The sequence below is a fragment of the Palaemon carinicauda genome, chromosome 11, assembly GCF_036898095.1.
Source record: "Palaemon carinicauda isolate YSFRI2023 chromosome 11, ASM3689809v2, whole genome shotgun sequence".
NCBI classification, from domain to species: Eukaryota; Metazoa; Arthropoda; class Malacostraca; order Decapoda; family Palaemonidae; genus Palaemon; species Palaemon carinicauda.
In genome coordinates, this window is record NC_090735.1 from 115879880 (window position 1) to 115899824 (window position 19945).

The 19945-nt window shown below is 41.7% G+C and overlaps 1 long non-coding RNA gene across 1 annotated transcript; it reads left to right on the forward strand.

The window, feature by feature from the left end:
- Positions 1-1246: 1246 nt before the first annotated feature.
- Positions 1247-19294, forward strand: LOC137649757 (uncharacterized). The gene is made up of 3 exons (XR_011045851.1): positions 1247-1286; positions 16773-16917; positions 19180-19294. It is a non-coding gene; the product is annotated as an uncharacterized lncRNA (long non-coding RNA).
- The last annotated feature ends 651 nt before the right edge of the window (positions 19295-19945 follow it).

Genomic DNA, 19945 nt, shown 5'->3' on the forward strand with positions numbered 1-19945 from the left:
TACGTTATTTGGCAGTAAATGGAGAGTGTGGTCTTGTAAACAAATGCCAATATATTAAAAACCTCCACAGCTAAATTGTCTAAAATGAACATTTAAAACTGTAACAAGTGAGAATATTCATTGCTAGTGTAGTTTGTATTCTACACATACCTCTTGGGTATTATTATTCAAGAAAGGAAAAATCTTTCCAAAACTATAGTTTTACCACTTCTTGTTCCTACCGAGTGTAGCTTTTTTCTAGAAAGATGACAAACTAGTGTTGCTAAATTCTGAAGTTTAATGATTGTTCAATTGTTAAATTCTGAAGTTTAATGATTGTTCAATTGTTGAACTGTTCTGTTGAATAGTCATATACAGTATATATGCTCAAAACATTGACGCTCACTCATTAATATCAGTTCATGCTCAATAAAAAAACGATTCCTTCATATTCAAAGAAAATATGACTGAGAATTTAAAGCGAAAACTACTGTAAAATAACACAATTCGCGAGTCATACATATACTGCTCAATTTTTTAGAAGTTAAATAATTAGTCGGCAGATATTTGAAGAAACCCTCTCATCCTACCCACATCACTGTATGTGAGAGAGAGAGAGAGAGAGAGAGAGAGAGAGAGAGAGAGAGAGAGAGAGAGAGAGAGAGAGAGAGAGATTAAAATTATAATTCCGGTCAGGACAACGTTTTCTAATAAAAAATAAAGTTTTTCAAAAGTAATTCTATATAACGATAATTGATTTATATAATCGAGTTTCCATGAAATACCTATTTTCGATGACGGTAATAATGTTGCTTAGTTTTTCGTGTAGGCTAGTATTTTTTTTTTTTCTATTTAATCGAGGTGTTGTAGGAATTAAGTATAAAAAAGAAATGTGTGAGTCTGTGTAGGAAACATATGCAATTAGTGTTATCCTGCTATTCATAAAAGAATGTTGATAATACCTAAAATTTGATAATCTTTTGTCTTAGGCAAGGAACAGAAAATTTTTTAGCAATCTAATTGGCAGTAAAATTTTACTGTAATTTTAATAAAACTTTGTTCTTCGGTATCAATAAAATGATTTCCAATGGACAATTCTGTAAAAGAAAAAAAAAAAGTTAAGATTTGTATTGGCAATAATGGTCATGAAAATCAAGTACAGATGGAGTCACCTGTCTCCCAAGGACGACAGAATATGAACTTCTGTTTCCTTGCTGTTCAAAGTTCAACATTCTGAATCTTCAGATTGTTTTGAGCCATTTATTTCGTGGAGCTGAGGATGTGAACGTCAATCGTGTATATTTTATGTAAGTATATTTTAATAAGATTTATATCTTGGTGTTTCGTTCCCATATTACAAATATTATAACCCGTTAAAGTAGTGGTGTTGCAAATTTGTTCTTTGCTGACATGGCTGTGTCAAACTATCCAAATTCCATGCTTTTCACGCCGTTCCTCATACTTTGATTTGCGAGTCATCCATACTTAGAAAAGGGTTTGTCCTTTTATTGTACAAATGTGCATTTTCAAGTATTCTTTGACTGCCTAACTGGGCTTTACTCCTAGATTTCTGGTTGATTAATTACACGTGCAAAGCAATAAAACTTTTTTTCATTATAAAATTGAGTTTCCTATTTTGAAGACTCTGGTATATCCGTGAAATTCAGTAACATTCGTTGTAGTGCCTAACTCGGGAAAGTAAAGTATGAACTAGGAAAATTTTTTCATGTCATTCCTAATTGTTGGCTGCCATAGAGAGGATTTCTGGAAGTGAAATTTATTGGGCATCCTTTAAAGCTGTGTTCTTTTGTAGTAATTGTTTGAAATTTGTCAAAATTAATGGCGAAACTGGAATTTGCCATAAGAAATGCTAAGTGCTGTCTAGTTTGGCCTTTTTTCTGTTTAAAGGGGGGCTGAGGCATAACTTGCGTCACTGGTAAATTGAAATGTGAAGGTTAATTCTTACCCTAATTCCATTGATTAGATCTGGGAGACTGATGGGAAGTTATTGAACATGTGTTTCTTGCATTCGCTTTTGCCAGCTGTTCTGTTTTTGTATGACGTAAGCATTACCTGCATTTTTTAACCAATTAAGTTTCCAAATATTTATGCAAGAGTTCCTTAATATTCTATAACAGCCATTTCTTCACCCTCTCCTTCAGTTTCAGCTACACCATCACATAGAAGTTTCAGAGGGAAATGCAATCTTTTTGAAATGTAGGGATATTTTTCTAGATGAAAATGCTCTCCATAACTGTGAAAGCGAAAAAAATAAAAAATTAAACAACCCACTGGGCTTGCGAGCGCAGCTCAACACATACCTCCTACCAGAACAGTTATATAATGTTAATTTCTAGTGCAGCGAGCTACGGTGGAGCTAAAACCATCAGAACCTGAAAATAGATTCCCGAAATAATGACTCACGGGCCTTGCGAGCACAGATCAAAATGTACCAATTTCCAGAGCATAGCAGTGATAGTGTTGTCAATTTTGCGAGAGAAGCGTTATAACGGAGCAAAAACCATTACGACATGAAGTGAATCGGATAGTTTTAAGCCGCTGATGAACCACATATTTTTCAGACGGTTTATGTAGTTTATTTTGCATTTATAACAATTGTTGCTGCAATTCTCACTTTTTAGCATGTCCCCACCATAAAAATCATCAGTTTCCCATTGTGGGCCCCATAATTCTTTATTAGGGGTCGAAAAACTGTGCGGTTTGCCCCCATAATAATGGTCAAAATGCATAAAACACAAATTAGCGATTGGGACATGTTTCATGTATTTGGATAGTAATTTACCGAAATGTTTGCGTATGTTTTCTTTGGTTCGGTGGTTATTTTGGGCTATGGCTATTGTGAATTAATAGCATATTTCTATGATAGAAAAACAATGTAACGATTGAGGTATGTTTTCTTATGCAACTGTTTTTTTCAGATATTTAATTCAATTTTGTCTGGTTACACAAATGTAAATTGGTGAATTATGGTTACACAAATGTGAAGGTTTAGTGAATTTTGTTACACAGATCTAAAGGTTTAGGGACTTTCGTTATGCTCGTGTCAAGTTTAGTGACAGGTTTCACACTAGTGAAGGTTTAGTGACATTGGTTTCACACAAGTGAAGGTTGTGAATTTGTTTACACTTGTTTAAGTTTAGTGAATTTGATTACACTTTTGAAGGCTTAATCAATTTGGTTTCACACTTGTGAAGGTTTAATAAATTTGGTTACGCTAGAGAAGGTTTAGTCAATTTGGTTTCACTTTGATAGGTTTAATGAATTTGGGTATACACTTGTGAAGGTTTAGTGAATTTGTTTTCATACCTGTGAAGTTTTAGTGAATTTTGTTATGCACTTAAGGTTTATTGAATTTAGATATGCACTTATGATAAATTTGGCTACACACTTAATGAAGGTTTAGTTAATTTGGTTTCACACTTGAGAAGGTTTAGTTAATTTGGTTTCACACTTGTGAAGGTTTAGTTAATTTGGTTTCACACTTGTGAAGGTTTAGTTAATTTGGTTTCACACTTGTGAAGGTTTAGTTAATTTGGTTTCACACTTATGAAGGTTTAGTGAATTTGGTTTCACACTTGTGAAGGTTAATGAATTTGGTTATGCACTTGTGAAGGTTTAGTGAATTTGGTTATGCACTTGCGAAGGTTTAGTGAAATAGGTTTTGCACATGTGAAGGTTTAGTGAATTTGGTTTTGTACATGTGAAGGTTTAGTGAATTTGGTTATGCACTTGTGAAGGTTTAGTGAATTTGGTTTTGCACTTGTGAAGGTTTAGTGAATTTGGTTTTGCACTTGTGAAGGTTTAGTGAATTTGGTTTTGCACTTGTGAAGGTTTAGTGAATTTGGTTTTGCACTTGTGAAGGTTTAGTGAATTTGGTTTTGCACTTGTGAAGGATTAGTGAATTTGGTTATGCACTTGTGAAGGTTTAAGGAATTTGGTTATGCACTTGCGAAGGTTTAGTGAATCTGGTTTCACACTTTTAAAGGTTTAGTGAATTTGGTTACCCTTTGAAGGGTTAGTGATTTTGGTTACTCGTGAAGATTTTGTGAATTTGGTTACACATGAATATTTAGCGATTCAGATTACTCTTGTGAATGTTTCGGTTATACACTTGTGGATGTTTAGTGATGACTTTGGTTACACATTTGTGAATGCTTAGTGACTTTGGATGGATACTTATGAAGGTTGACTGACTGGTTGGACACTTATGAAGGTTTAGTGACTTTGGTGAGACACCTATGAAGGTTTAGTGACTTTGGTGAGACACTTATGAAGATTTGGTGACTCTGGTGAGACACTTATGAAGGTTTAGTGACTTTGTTGAGAGACTTATGAAGGTTTAGTGACTTTGGTGACACACTTATGAAGGTTTAGGGACTTTGGTGAGACACCTATGAAGGTTTAGTGACTTTGGTGAGACACTTATGAAGATTTGGTGACTCTGGTGAGACACTTATGAAGGTTTAGTGACTTTGTTGACTCTTATGAAGGTTTAGTGACTTTGGTGACACACTTATGAAGGTTTAGGGACTTTGGTGACACACTTGTTTAGATTTAGTGACTCTGGTGAGAGACTTATGAAGGTTTAGTGACTTTGTTGAGACATTTATGAAGGTTTAGTGACTTTGGTGACACACTTATGAAGGTTTAGTGACTTTGGTTACACTTATGAAAGTTTAGTGACTTTGGTTAGGCACTTGTGAATGTTTAGTGACTTTGTTTACAAACTTGTGAATGTGAATATTTTGTGACTTTGGTAACAAACTTGTTAATATTTAAGGACTTTGGCTACACACTTGTTGATATTTAGTGACTTTGTTACATGGCTTGTTATTGTTTAGGGACTTTGGTTACACGCTTGTGATAGTTTGGTGGCTTTGGTTATATACTTGTGAAGGTACAGTGACATTGGTTACACTTGTGAAGGTTTAGTGACTATGGTTACACACTTGTGAAGGTTTAGAAACACTGTAACCACACTTGTGAAGGTTCAGTAACTCTGTAGCCACACTTGTGAAGGTTCAGTAACTCTGTAGCCACACTTGTGAAGGTTTAGTAAGTTTGGTTACACACGTTTATTTTTAGTAACTTTGGTTACACATTTGTGAAGGTTTAGTGACTCTGGTTACACACTTGTTTAGGTTTAGTGACCTTGGCTATTCTTGTGAAGGTTTAGTGACTTTGGTTGCACACTTGTGAAGGTTTAGTGACTAGTTACACACTTGTGAAGGTTCAGTGACTCTGGTTACCCACTTGTGAAGATTTTAGGACTTTGGTTACACACTTCTGTATGTTTAGTGAATTTGGTTACCCTCTTGTGAAAGTTTAGTAACTTGGGTTACACTTGTGTATGTTTAGTGACTTGGGTTACACTTGTGTATGTTTAGTGACTTTGGTTACACTTGTGTATGTTTAGTGACTTTGCTTACCCTCTTATGAAGGTTTATTGGCTTTGATTACACTCGTGCATGTTTAGTGACTTTGGTTACACTTGTGTATGTTTAGTGACTTTGGTTACACTTGTGTATGTTTACTGACTTTGGTTACACTTGTGTATGTTTAGTGACTTTGGTTACACTTGTGTATGTTTAGTGACCTTGGTTACCCTCTTGTGAAGGTTTAGTGACTTTGGTTACACTCTTGTGTATGTTTAGTGACTTTGGTTACACTTGTGTATGTTTAGTGACTTTGGTTACACTTGTGTATGTTTAGTGACTTTGGTTACACTTGTGTATGTTTAGCGACTTCGGTTACACTTGTGAAGGCTTGGTGGAAAATTTTACACATGTAAATGTTTAGTGATGGTTTACGATGTTAATGTTTAGTGACTTTTGTCGGACTTGTGAATGTTCGTGACTTTTGTCACTTGTGAATGTTTGGTGACTTTTGTCACACTTGTGAATGTTTGGTGACTGTTGTCACACCTGTGAATGTTTGGTGACTTAGGTTACATTTGTAATGGTTTTAGTGACTGCTGCTCACTTGTGAAGGCTTAGTAAGTTTGGTTACACACTTGTGCAGGTTTAGGTAATCTGATTACTTTTCCAGGTTTAGTGACTATAGTTGCACACATGAAGGTTTGGTGCTTTTTGTTGCAATTGAGAAGGTTTTGGTGATTTTGGTTACATGTGAAAGTTTGGTGATTTTTATTACTTTTGAAGATTTGGTGATTTTGGTTACATACTAGTGAAGGTGATTTTGGTTACATACTAGTGAAGGTTTGGTGAATTTGGTTATGCACTGAAGAAGCTTTCCTTACTTGGGTTACACGCTTGTGAATGCTTGGTGACTTGGGTTACCAGCTTGTGAATGTTCGGCGACTTGGGTTACCCACGTGTGAATGTTCGGCGACTTGGGTTACCCGCTTGCGAATGTTCGGCGACTTGGGTTACCCGCTTGCGAATGTTCGGCGACTTGGGTTACCCGCTTGCGAATGTTCGGCGACTTGGGTTACCCGCTTGCGAATGTTCGGCGACTTGGGTTACCCGCTTGCAAATGTTCGGCGACTTGGGTTACACGCTTGCGAATGTTCGGCGACTTGAGTTACACGCTTGCGAATGTTCGACGACTTGGGTTACACGCTTGCGATTGTTCGACGACTTGGGTTACACGCTTGCGAATGTTCGGCGACTTGGGTTACACGCTTGCGAATGTTCGGCGACTTGGGTTACACGCTTGCGAATGTTCGGCGACTTAAGATACTTGCTTTTGAATGTTTGATGACGAGGTACACACTGTTGAAGGCTTGGGGTACACAGTTGAAGGTTTGGTGACTTTGGTTACACGTTTATAAAGGTTTGTTGGCTTGGGTTACACACTTTTAAATTTTTGGCGACTGGTTACACGCTTGTGAAGATTTGTGGGTTGGGTTACATGCTTGTGAAGGTTTGATGACTTTGCGTACATGCTTAAAAGTTTGGTGACTTGGGGTACATGCTTGAAGGCTTGGTGACTTGGGGTATATGCTTGAGAAGGTTTGGTGACTTAGGGTACATGCTTGAGAAGGTTTGGTGACTTGGGGTACACGCTTAAGAAGGTTTGGTGACTTGGGGTACATGCTTGAGGTGGTTTGGTGTCTTGGGGTACACTCTTATGAAGGTTTGGTGACTTGGGGGTACACGCTTGCGAAGGTTTGGTGTCTTGGGGTACACTGCGAAGGTTCGGTGACTTGGGGTACACTGCGAAGGTTCGGTGACTTGGTGTAGACGCTTGCGAAGGTTCGGTAGACGCTTGCGAAGGTTCGGTGACTTGGGGTAGACGCTTGCGAAGGTTCGGTGACTTGGGGTAGACGCTTGCGAAGGGTTGGTGACTTGGGGTAGACGCTTGCGGAGGGTTGGTGACTTGGGGTAGACGCTTGCGAAGTTTTGGTGACTTGGGGTAGACACTTGCGAAGTTTTGGTGACTTGGGGTAGACACTTGCGAAGTTTTGGTGACTTGGGGTAGACTCCTGCGAAGGGTTGGTGAATTGGGGTAGACGCTTGCGAAGGGTTGGTGACTTGGGGTAGACACTTGCGAAGGGTTGGTGACTTGGGGTAGACACTTGCGAAGGGTTGGTGACTTGGGGTAGACTCTTGCGAAGGGTTGGTGACTTGGGGTAGACTCTTGCGAAGTTTTGGTGACTTGGGGTAGACACTTGCGAAGGGTTGGTGACTTGGGGTAGACGCTTGCGAAGGGTTGGTGACTTGGGGTAGACGCTTGCGAAGTTTTGGTGACTTGGGGTAGACACTTGCGAAGTTTTGGTGACTTGGGGTGGACACTTGCAAAGTTTTGGTGACTTGGGGTAGACGCTTGCGAAGGGTTGGTGACTTGGGGTAGACGCTTGCAAAGGGTTGGTGACTTGGGGTAGACGCTTGCGAAGGGTTGGTGACTTGGGGTAGACGCTTGCGAAGGGTTGGTGACTTGGGGTAGACGCTTGCGAAGGGTTGGTGACTTGGGGTAGACTCTTGCGAAGAGTTGGTGAATTGGGGTACACGCTTGCGAAGGTTTGTGACTTGGGGTAACTTGGGGTAGACTCTTGCAAAGTTTTGGTGACTTGGGGTAGAGACTTGCGAAGTTTTGGTGACTTGGGGTAGACTCTTGCGAAGGTCTGGTGACTTGGGTTAGATGCTTGCGAAGGTCTCATGACTTGGGTTAGACGCTTGCGAAGGTCTGGTGACTTGTGGTAGACACTTGTGAAGGTTTGGTGATTTGAGTTACACACTTGAAGGCTTTTGTAAGCAAGCTTAGTAACTTTGCTTGATTTCATTCGAAAGGATTTTAAGTTATAAAGAATAATTTTCTTGCAATTTTGTTTAATGGCATGTCAAATTAATTTGGGGCTTAATATTTACTTAAATCACTTTAGCGACTGGAACTAGTTATCAGAAATGAACGAGTGCTGGTTAGTTTTGTATGTTTCTGTTTAAGGGGACTGAGGCATAACTGTTAGTCGATTAGTTTTCTATGTCACTATTTTTGGGAGACTGATTAGTTACTATTCATGAGTTGTTTGTATTAGATTTGCTAGTTCTGTTTTTGTATGACCTAATGATGTTATTAGCCTATTACGCTTCCAAATGTTTATGTAAAAGTTCCCTGATGTTTTTCAACAGCTATATTTTCCACCCTCCCCATCATTGCCAGCATGACTACAATTACACGAAGACATCTCCAAGAGGGAAGTACAATCTTTTTCAATATTAAACTTACCCGATAATCATGTAGCTGTCAACTCCGTTGCCCGACAGAATTCTATGGAGGGATACGCCAGCTATCACAATACTAGAAGGGGGTGTATTTACCAGCGCCACCTGTGGCCAGGTACTCAAGTACTTCTTGTTGACACCTCCTCAATTATTCCTCTGTCGTGCTTCCGGCAAGACGTTCTGGGATACGCTTATGTTCTTGGAGTATTTTCACGACTTTGGTGAAGTATTTCTCTTTGATTTCGGCTGTCGCTTTACTGGAAAACTTCTATATTAGCTTAGTTAGCTTTTGGAATTAATTTGATTAATTTTGGTGACGAGAGAGTATGAACTCTCGTTCACCTTTCAATGGCCGACCCTTCCCTTAGACGGAAGTGTTGGTGTCTAAGAGAGTATAGACTCTCTTTCTTAATTTTGCTTAACAAAAGTTATAGATTTATTTTATATCTCTCCGCCTCTTATAGGCCTCTTCGATTAACTTCCTTTTATTATAAACTCATTAAAATTAATTTTTATATTTGTTTATATTCGACCTTCCTAATAGTAGGCGGTCTTTTACCGAAGTTAATAAACTTTGAGCCCGTCATTTCGGTTTTACCTGTTAACATATTATGCTATTTCCGCCACAGAGTTTGAAAGATTTTCTTTGACAGTCTCGTACTGTTTTCAAAGCTGAACTAACGTTTTGTTTTGTCTCTGCAGTTGTTGACGTTCAGAACGTTCAACTTGCACTCTATCGTTACGATAGAGAAAGAATGTTCACGGTTTCACGTTGCAGTAAGAGTAACCGTGTCTAGCGTTTTGTTCATTCTTTCTTAACTTAATGGTTTTGATCCTAATAAAGGAACTTTTCAGTTTTTTTCCTTTAACAATAATATGTTTTAACGATATATATGATTAGGCTCTTCTCTCAGGTTCTAAGTCAAGAGAGAGAGAGAGAGAGAGAGATAGAGACGGAGGGAGAAAGAGGATAAACGTTTCATTCAAGCCTGCCAGGCGTACGAGTAACGTCGTTATCGTTTTTTTTGCTCTTCTCCCTAGTCTCTTTAGGGGAAGAAACTTAACGTTTCTAGAGTGATCTAGTGTTTAGTCTCTTTCCAACCACTGATTTATCTTTCATTAGATTTTTCTGTTACATTGTAATTCTGTTTTCGCAATTACTAACTTTGAGAAAGGATAGAATTGCGTATTTCAGGTACAAACCACTTAAAGTTTCGAGTTCAGTGAAATAAGTGCAAACAGAAATCAAAGTGATAAGTGATTAGTGCGTGAGGGTACTTTTGTGCGCGCCAGTCGTCCTCCCAGTCCGGGACCTCTTGCAAGCTCCCAAGCCCAGGGGAGAAGCAATGTCGAAGGGCATAAGGGTTCAGCAGGCCTTGATCGGCGCACAGAAGTATTCTCGGTGGTTGTGGGCGTGTCTTACCGAGACCGTCACTCCCACCCGCAGACGATTGAGCCCTTATTTTGCTCGTCTGCAGAAGAGATTAGGGGAGAAAATAAAGGCAGAGTAACGCTGGTCTCAGGTCTCAAGACTTCTTAAACGTTAAGTCCAGACCTATGCCAGACGTACGAAGTTAAAGTTCACAACCCGAATGCAGTCATTGGGTTAGCTCTGACTCTCCTCAGTCATCAGTTGATTACACTCCGACTAAGAGGAGTAAGGTTCTGCCACAACAGATCTCTGCTGTTAAGGCTTTACCTCAGCAGAACTTAGTGTCTGCCGACCCCAAGTTAACTCTACTGCTGTCCATACAGTCACAACTTTCGGTCTTGATGCGTGAGTGTCGGGCTGAGAGTGTTGCACCGCCTGCACTCCCTCCACCTGTTCTCGCTGCACCTGTGCTCGCCCAGCCTGCACCTGCTCCGCCTGTGCTCGCCCAGCCTGCACCTGCTCCGCCTGGTCGCAGCACCATCTGCCAGGCGTACGATGTTGTGAACTCTACTACAGTCCATGCAAGCACAACTTTCGGACTTGATGAGTGAGTGTCGGGCTGAGAGTGTTGCTCCTCCGCCTCCGCCTACACTCCCTCCTCCTACACTCGCTCCGCCTGATCACAGTACCATCTGCCAGGCGTACGATGTTGTGGACTCTACTACAGTCCATGCAAGCACAGCTTTCGGACTTGATGAGTGAGTGTCGGGCTGAGAGTGTTGCTCCTCCGCCTCCGCCTACACTCCCTCCTCCTACACTCGCTCCGCCTGATCACAGTACCATCTGCCAGGCGTATGATGTTGTGGACTCTACTACAGTCCATGCAAGCACAGCTTTCGGACTTGATGCGTGAGTGTCGGGCTGAGAGTGTTGCACCTCCTGCACTCCCTCCACCTGTTCTCGCTGCACCTGTGCTCGCCCAGCCTGCACCTGCTCCGCCTGTGCTCGCCCAGCCTGCACCTGCTCCGCCTGGTCGCAGCACCATCTGCCAGGCGTACGATGTTGAACCACTTTCGGAGTTTGCTGTTCACTGTGTTGTTCAGCCTCAGCCTTCTTTAAGGCAACCCTTGCTTTGGGATCAGGAGAGTTACACTCTTCCTCCTCCTCCCCTTGCTGCTCCACCAGTGGTGCAACTCTCGGTTGGGGTACAACAACCTCTCCCCTCCGTGAGTCTGTCTGCTCAACCAGCGCTGCACCGAGTTCAACCCTCATCTAGGCAAGCTCATCTACACTTGTGCCTCAGGAGCCTCAGCTTGCTAGAACTTTACCTTGTTCTGCGCAGCCTCAACCTTCTCATGCTCCACTCATCTCTCAGGAACAGGAACGGACTACTCCGCCTCCGTCCTCCGCTCAGCTGGTGCAATCCTTGGGTGCAACTCTTGCTAGGAGTCAACCTCCTTCACCCTTGCACCTGCCTTCTGCTCCGTCTGTTGTTCAGCCTATGCAGTCTGAACCTCAGGTTTTCCCTCAAGTTGAGGAAACCTCTGTTGTTGTTCCAGCTCGTTCTGACTCTGCTGTTCAGCATACCATGGTTTAAACCCCATGCAAGCATGCATAAAGCACTCTAGCACTGGTCATGGAATTTCTGAGAAATGTTAAACGCCATGCACACGCTCTGCTTTCCTTTCAGCAGGCTCTGCTTACAGCAGGCTCTACTTACTACATGCTCAGCATTCAGCATGCTCTGCATTCAGCATGCTCTGCATACAACATGCTCTGCATACAGCATGCTCTGCATTCAGCATGCTCTGCATTCAGCATGCTCTGCATACAACATGCTCTGCATACAGCATACTCTGCATACATCATGCTCTGCATACCTTACCGCATGCTTCTCAACACATCTTGGGTTGTTGCCAACTCACTAGACTGTCAAGCAGTTTCATAACGTTGCCTTCTAGTCTGCTGCTTTGCACCAGTGAACCCTCACTCAGAGAACTTAGCTTTTCTAGGATAAGGTCCCTGTAGATGAGAAAGTTCTTTTCTCCCTCCTTCTGATATTCCCTTGAGGACTCTGTCATTTGGAGGGAGCCTTTAGCTGCATAACCTCTTATGGATTTTTATTTAAGCATAACATGCTTACAGGGAAGGTAATGGTTACACTTCAGCCGCTAATCCCGTCTGTTACCACACCTGCTCCCATAGACCTTGAGCTGTGTTGCATGACATGCAGTCCAAGCTTAGTCCTTGTTAGAGGATTTTTTGTTTACGGAGTCAATGTGTCACGGGGAAGACGTTCAACAACCAACAGAAGGGACTTGTTGTGACGCAGTGGGCAACCTCAGCAACCCGTTAAGGAGTTGTCTGTACGACCCAGACAGTCTAGACAGATTCGGGTTGTCACTGTACTTCCTCGCTTGCCCATGATTGACAGTTTACAGACTGTGCAGCAGTATCATGATCTTGTGTCCGGCTCCGTCAGACGACTGGCTTTTAAGAGCTCCCTCAAGTCGTCGCTGTCTGGAGATTTTCAATGGACTATGGATCTGACCAAGGAACTGGGCCTCCTGGTCAATTTTGAGGAGTCTCAGCTCGTTCCATCCCAGACCATTGTCTCCTTGGGTATGAATCTTCAGAGTCGAGCTTTTCGGACTTGTCCGTCGGCCCCAAGGATCTTCCAAGCCCTAGAATGCATCCAGAGCATGCTGAGAAGGAACCGATGCTTAGTCAGGCAGTGGATGAGTCTAACAGGGACACTTTCATCGCTGGCCCTGTTCATCGAGTTAGGGAGACTCCACCTCCGCCCCCTTCAGTATCATCTAGCTGCTCACTGGATAAAGGACATGACGCTAGAGACGGGCTCAGTTCCTGTTTCCGAAGAGATGAGGTCTACTCTAACGTGGTGGAAGAACAGCATTCTTCTCAAGGAAGGTCTACCATTGGCTGTTCAGTCCTCCGACCACCGTCTCTTCTCGGACGCATCGGACACGGGCTGGGGTGCGACACTGGACGGACAGGAATGCTCGGGAACATGGAATCAGGAGCAAAGGACACTTCACATCTATTGCAAGGAGTTGTTGGCAGTTCATTTGGCCTTGATAAACTTCAAGTCCCTCCAGCTTAACAAGGTGGTGGAGGTGAACTCCGACTACACCACAGCCTTGGCTTACATCTCCAAGCAGGGAGGGACTCATTCGAGGAAGTTGTTCGAGATCGCAAGGGACCTCCTCATTTGGTCAAAAGATCGAAAGCTCACGCTGGTAACGAGGCTCATTCAGGGCGATATGAATGTCATGGCAGATCGCCTCAGCCGGAAGGGTCAGGTCTTCCCCACAGAGTGGACCCTTCACAAGAATGTTTGCAGCAGACTTTGGGCCCTGTGGGGTCAGCCAACCATAGATCTATTCGCTACCTCGATGACCAAGAGGCTCCTCTTGTATTGTTCTCCGATTCCAGACCCAGCAGCAGTTCGCGTGGATGCCTTTCTGCTGGATTGGTCCCATCTCAACCTGTATGCATTCCCGCCGTTCAAGATTGTCAACAGGGTACTTCAGAAGTTCGCCTCTCACAAAGGGACACGGCTGACGTTGGTTGCTCCCCTCTGGCCCGCGAGAGAATGGTTCACTGAGGTACTGCAATGGCTGGTCTTCCCAGGACTCTTCCTCCTAGAGTGGACCTTCTGCGTCAACCTCACGTAAAGAAGGTACACCCAACCTCCACGCTCTTCGTCTGACTGCCTTCAGACTATCGAAAGACTCTCAAGAGCTAGAGGCTTTTCGAAGGAGGCAGCCAGAGCGATTGCCAGAGCAAGGACGACATCCACTCTCAGAGTCTATCAGTCTTTATGGGAAGTCTTCCGAAGCTGGTGCAAGGCCAATGCAGTTTTCCTCAACCAGTACCAATGTAACCCAGATTGCTGACTTCCTGTTACATCTAAGGAACGTAAGCTCCCTATCAGCTCCTACGATCAAGGGTTACAGAAGTTTGTTGGCAGCGGTTTTCCGCCACAGAGGCTTGGATCTTTCCTCCAACAAAGATCTACAGGACCTCCTTAGGTCTTTTGAGACCTCAAAGGAACGTCGGTTGTCCACTCCAGGCTGGAATCTAGACGTGGTCCTAAGGTTCCTAATGTCATCAGGATTTGAACCGCTCCAATCAGCCTCTTTTAAGGACCTCACATTAAAAAACTCTTTTCCTCGTGTGCTTAGCAACAGGTAAAAGAGTAAGTGAGATCCACGCCTTCAGCAGGAACATAGGTTTCACATCTGAAACGGCTACATGTTCCTTACAGCTCGGTTTTTTGGCTAAAAACGAGCTTCCTTCCCGTCCTTGGCCTAAGTCGTTCGAGATCCCAAGCCTGTCCAACATGGTGGGGAACGAACTGGAGAGAGTACTTTGCCCAGTTAGAGCTCTTAAGTACTATCTAAAGGTCAAAACCATTACGAGGACAATCAGAAGCCTTATGGTGTGCTATCAAGAAGCCTTCTCTACCAATGTCTAAGAACTCAGTTTCTTACTACATCAGGCTTCTGATTAGAGAAGCAAATTCTCATCTGAAGGAAGAAGACCTTGCTTTGCTGAAGGTAAGGACACATGAAGTGAGAGCTGTGGCTACTTCAGTGGCCTTCAAACAGAACCGTTCTCTGCAGAGTGTTATGGATGCAACCTATTGGAGAAACAAGTCAGTGTTCGCATCATTCTATCTCAAAGATGTCCAGTCTCTTTACGAGTACTGCTACACCCTGGGTCTATTCGTAGCAACGAATGCAGTAGTAGGCGAGGGCTCAGCCACTACATTCCCATAATCCCATAACTTTTTAACCTTTCTCTTGAATACTTTTTATGGGTTGTACGGTCGGCTAAGAAGCCTTCCACATCCTTGTTGATTTGGCGGGTGGTCAATTCTTTCTTGAGAAGCGCCAAGGTTAAAGGTTGTGATGAGGTCCTTTAGTATGGGTTGCAGCCCTGTATACTTTAGCACCTTTGAGTTGATTCAGCCTCCCAAGAGGAACGCTGCGCTCAGTAAGGAAGACGATCTTATTAAAGGCAGAGTAACGGTTCAAGTCGACTTCCTTACCAGGTACTTATTATTTCATTGTTATTGTGGATAACTGATTATATGAAATATGGGATACTTAGCTATCCTTTAATCTTGTACACTGGTTTTCACCCACCCCCCTGGGTGTGAATCAGCTACATGATTATCGGGTAAGTTTAATATTGAAAAATGTTATTTTTATTAATAAAATAAATTTTTGAATATACTTACCCGATAATCATGATTTAATCGACCCTCCCTTCCTCCCCATAGAGAACCAGTGGACCGAGGAATAATTGAGGAGGTGTCAACAAGAAGTACTTGAGTACCTGGCCACAGGTGGCGCTGGTAAATACACCCCCTTCTAGTATTGTGATAGCTGGCGTATCCCTCCATAGAATTCTGTCGGGCAACGGAGTTGACAGCTACATGATTATCGGGTAAGTATATTCAAAAATTTATTTTATTAATAAAAATAACATATTTCAAAATTAGGGTATTTTCATCTATTTTGACAATTAGTTGAAAATTTTCTCCGTTCAGTACATAGTTATTGTTGCTCACGTAAAAGAAAGAAATATCCATGAAATAATGACCCACAGGGCTTGCATGCTTGCCAGATCAGGTGAATTGTCGTAATGTTTTAATTTTTTTTTTTTAGCATAATCCACGGGGGAGCCAAATCCACCAGGAGTAAAATGAATCTTTAATAATTGATGATAATTTCCAGACACTTACATGAACTATATTTTTCAACTGGTTATCTTGTTTTTGCATTTGCTGCAAAATCGCTCGTTTTAAGCCTTAACCCCGTAAACCTCCAGTTTCCCACTGTCTCCCCCCCCCCATTCTTTACACCTGGTGGTTTACCCGAATAACCATGGTCATATAAGATTGTGAATAGGAAAATATGGTCCAAGTGTTTGGGTGGGAATTAAATCATCATATTTACCCTTTATGCTTTTAAAACTAAAACATTTTCTCCTACAAAAGGAACTAGTTTCTAGTTTAAAATTTCTTTAGCACTTCCATTAAAGGTTATTATTTTGATAACCAACCTTTCTTATATTTTGGGTCATATAATTTAACTAAATATAGTTTGCTGCTGTAACACAAGTGTTTTAGTTTTTTTTCATATATCTTTGCTTTTAGGGCTGATTTTGGTCTAAAGTGACTGTTTACTTAAATTTCTCGGGACTTCTTTCAAAGGTATTTGCTTTCCTGGCAAATATTGATTGCTTTTGACTTACGTGATATCTTGTTTTTGATACTGACAAACTCGTATTAGTTTTCATATAATTGGTGAGGATGTTGTGAATTAACTTACTTAATTTTCTTATTGGTGCAATAAGTGATTGGTACGGAATTGGAAATGATGGTCATTGGTGTATTATAAATATAACATTTTGATATTTAAATGCTTACATTTTTTCGTCAGCTTCATACGCATGTAGGTTGGTTTTTTTTTTTTACCAGGTGTTTGTCATGCAGTTTAAGTGGGTAGGCAAATAGAGATAATTAAACATTTATTGGGTTATATTCGGCATAAGTTGGTATTAATTGTGCTTTGATAATGCTGTTACTTTAAAAATGATTAGCATATTTCTCACTGGTAATGAATGTCTCCAATGAAGTCTTTTATGGCCGATGTATTTTCACATTTATGATTTTTTTCCAGATTCTTGATGACCATACTGACTGGGGTGCTGAAGCTTGAACTATGAACTCTCTACATACGAACTAGAGAAATTTTTAAAGTTGGATTTTATTCAGCTGTACTGGAGTAAATTAAGAATCTACTTGAGAATTGACCTTCAGCATTGGTAGGTGGATAAAATTTTACTTGACCTTTTGTTTAGCTTCATGGTTATCATTCAAATAGAAAAATTGAAAAAAAAGGTGTCAGTTCTAATTAAACTTTTAAAATACAAAAATTCGAGTTAGTTTCGATTGGGAATTAGAATTTGGCCTTATATAAGTGGTAAAAATCAATTCTGGTGAAAATTTTACAGAATTTTCGAATTACTTGGCCGCAACTCTAATATCAGAGGAGGTACAATAATCGGGAAATCTAATACGTTAGAGACGGGAGCATAATAAATGAACATTAAATTTTAATATTCATTATTTACCCAGATAAAGTAAAGGAAATTCTGTAAACTTGTAAACGCTTTTGTATTTGAACATAGGCCTAATTCTAGTATGGGTTAGTTATGGTGGACATATTTTATTGATAAATAAATGCACCTCAGATCTAATAACTAAAATGTCTACTATAAAAAAAGAATTAGAATTGAAGATAGGACGAAAACAAGTGACTTGGTAAAAGGTTTTTGTGAATGATCAGACTTTAGTCCCCACCATCACCAAACCGCATTGGCCAGCGTGGTGATGTAAACTGGCCGATTCCCAGATATGAATAAGGATGTCTGAAGCCTTTGTATTGCAGAGGACGATAAAGGCTGCATTTTTTGTTGTATATTATATTTTTGTTTCAACTTGGATATTCACCTGTCATTCAAGGAAAGATTTTGCGCATAACCTTGTGAATGCGTGCACCTTGAGACTGGGAATGCGTGCCCCTTGAGACAGGGAGTGCGTGCCCCTTGAGACTGGGAATGAGTGCCCCTTGAGACAGGGAATGCGTGCCCCTTGAGACTGGGAATGCGTGCCCCTTGAGACTGGGAATGAGTGCCCCTTGAGACTGGGAATGAGTGCCCCTTGAGACTGGGAATGAGTGCCCCTTGAGACAGGGAGTGCGTGCCCCTTGAGACTGGGAATGAGTGCCCCTTGAGACAGGGAATGCGTGCCCCTTGAGACTGGGAATGCGTGCCCCTTGAGACTGGGAATGAGTGCCCCTTGAGACTGGGAATGAGTGCCCCTTGAGACTGGGAATGAGTGCCCCTTGAGACTGGGAATGTGTGCCCCTTGAGACAGGGAGTGCGTGCCCCTTGAGACCGGGAATGAGTGCCCCTTGAGACTGGGAATGCGTGCCCCTTGAGACAGGGAGTGCGTGCCCCTTGAGACTGGGAATGAGTGCCCCTTGAGACTGGGAATGAGTGCCCCTTGAGACTGGGAATGCGTGCCCCTTGAGACAGGGAGTGCGTGCCCCTTGAGACTGGGAATGAGTGCCCCTTGAGACTGGGAATGAGTGCCCCTTGAGACTGGGAATGCGTGCCCCTTGAGACAGGGAATGGGTGCCCCTTGAGACTGGGAATGAGTGCCCTTTGAGACTGGGAATGAGTGCCCCTTGAGACTGGGAATGAGTGCCCCTTGAGACAGGGAGTGCGTGCCCCTTGAGACTGGGAATGAGTGCCCCTTAAGACAGGGAATGAGTGCCCCTTGAGACAGGGAGTGCGTGCCCCTTGAGACAGGGAGTGCGTGCCCCTTGAGACTGGGAATGAGTGCCCCTTGAGACTGGGAATGAGTGCCCCTTGAGACTGGGAATGAGTGCCCCTTGAGACTGGGAATGAGTGCCCCTTGAGACTGGGAATGCGTGCCCCTTGAGACTGGGAATGCGTGCCCCTTGAGACTGGGAATGCGTGCCCCTTGAGACTGGGAATGAGTGCCCCTTGAGACTGGGAATGAGTGCCCCTTGAGACAGGGAGTGCGTGCCCCTTGAGACTGGGAATGAGTGCCCCTTGAGACAGGGAATGCGTGCCCCTTGAGACTGGGAATACATGCCCCTTGAGACAGGGAATGCGTGCCCCTTGAGACTGGGAATGCGTGCAAATTGTGTAACTTGTAAGGTTGGCAATGTAAGGTTTTGAATATATATATTTTCAGATTCTTCAGATGTTCAGCTTCATGCAAATTATATGAAACTACTATTTTAAACCCGGTAGAAAGTTAGAATATATGTATTTTGAAAGTTAAGAGGAATTAGTAATATACTTTTCGTATAAAACCTTGATGATTTTTGTTTTCAAGTTTGATAGGATCCAAAGTGAAATATAGAATATTTTTATTCAATATTTCAACAAATATTGCTTGATACTTCCAGGGCAAAGAGAAGAGTAGGCCTGTTTCTGGCAAAGGACTACTCAAAATATTTAGTGTATACTATATGCTTTTATTTTTTCCAGGTGTATTCAAAACCCGTGTTTGAAATTGGATAAGAGGAATTACAGACAACGTTAAAACGCCAATAGTAAAGCAGCAGAATTAGTGCGAAATCAAGAACGAAATTTCTAAGAGACTACAGTATAGTAGAAAATACTAAAAAAAAAAAAAAAATTGTAAATTTCATTAATAAAACGAAGGTAGCAATAATACTTTTAGTTAACATTAAAAGTTGATGTAGGTGTTTAATATTAGAATATATTAGATAGCCCTTTTCCTCTTACTGCTATTTGATATTTTAACGTGATTTTCAATATTTCAGTTCTTCTGAACTTGACATTTTAGCATTCAAAATTTTCTATCACTTTTTGTACAGTTGTCTAAAAGCAGTAAGTTTAATTCTCCTATCTACTGTAATTGAAATTTCTTCTGCTTTTTGTGTTTTCTTCTGGTTTGCTTTTTTCGTATTGTATTTTCTTAGTTTTCTTTTGCGTTCTGAGTTTTCTTATGGCCTTGTCTCTCTTCTCCACATGCTCTTGATTTCTTGAAATTGTGGTTACGCTGTTGTGAATATTAGTTTTGGATAGTTTTTCAGCTGTTGGTTAGGTTGAAAGATTTTGGTTAACGTTCCTACACAACTGTACCGATTTGTAATTCTCTTGGGTGTGTAATGTTGCAGATGTTTTAATGACCTTTTGCGATTGAATTTCTGGACACTTCTTTAGAATAACTTATGCTTTCCAGAGATTCATATGGATGTTTTCCCTAGACATTTCTTGTGGCAGGTTT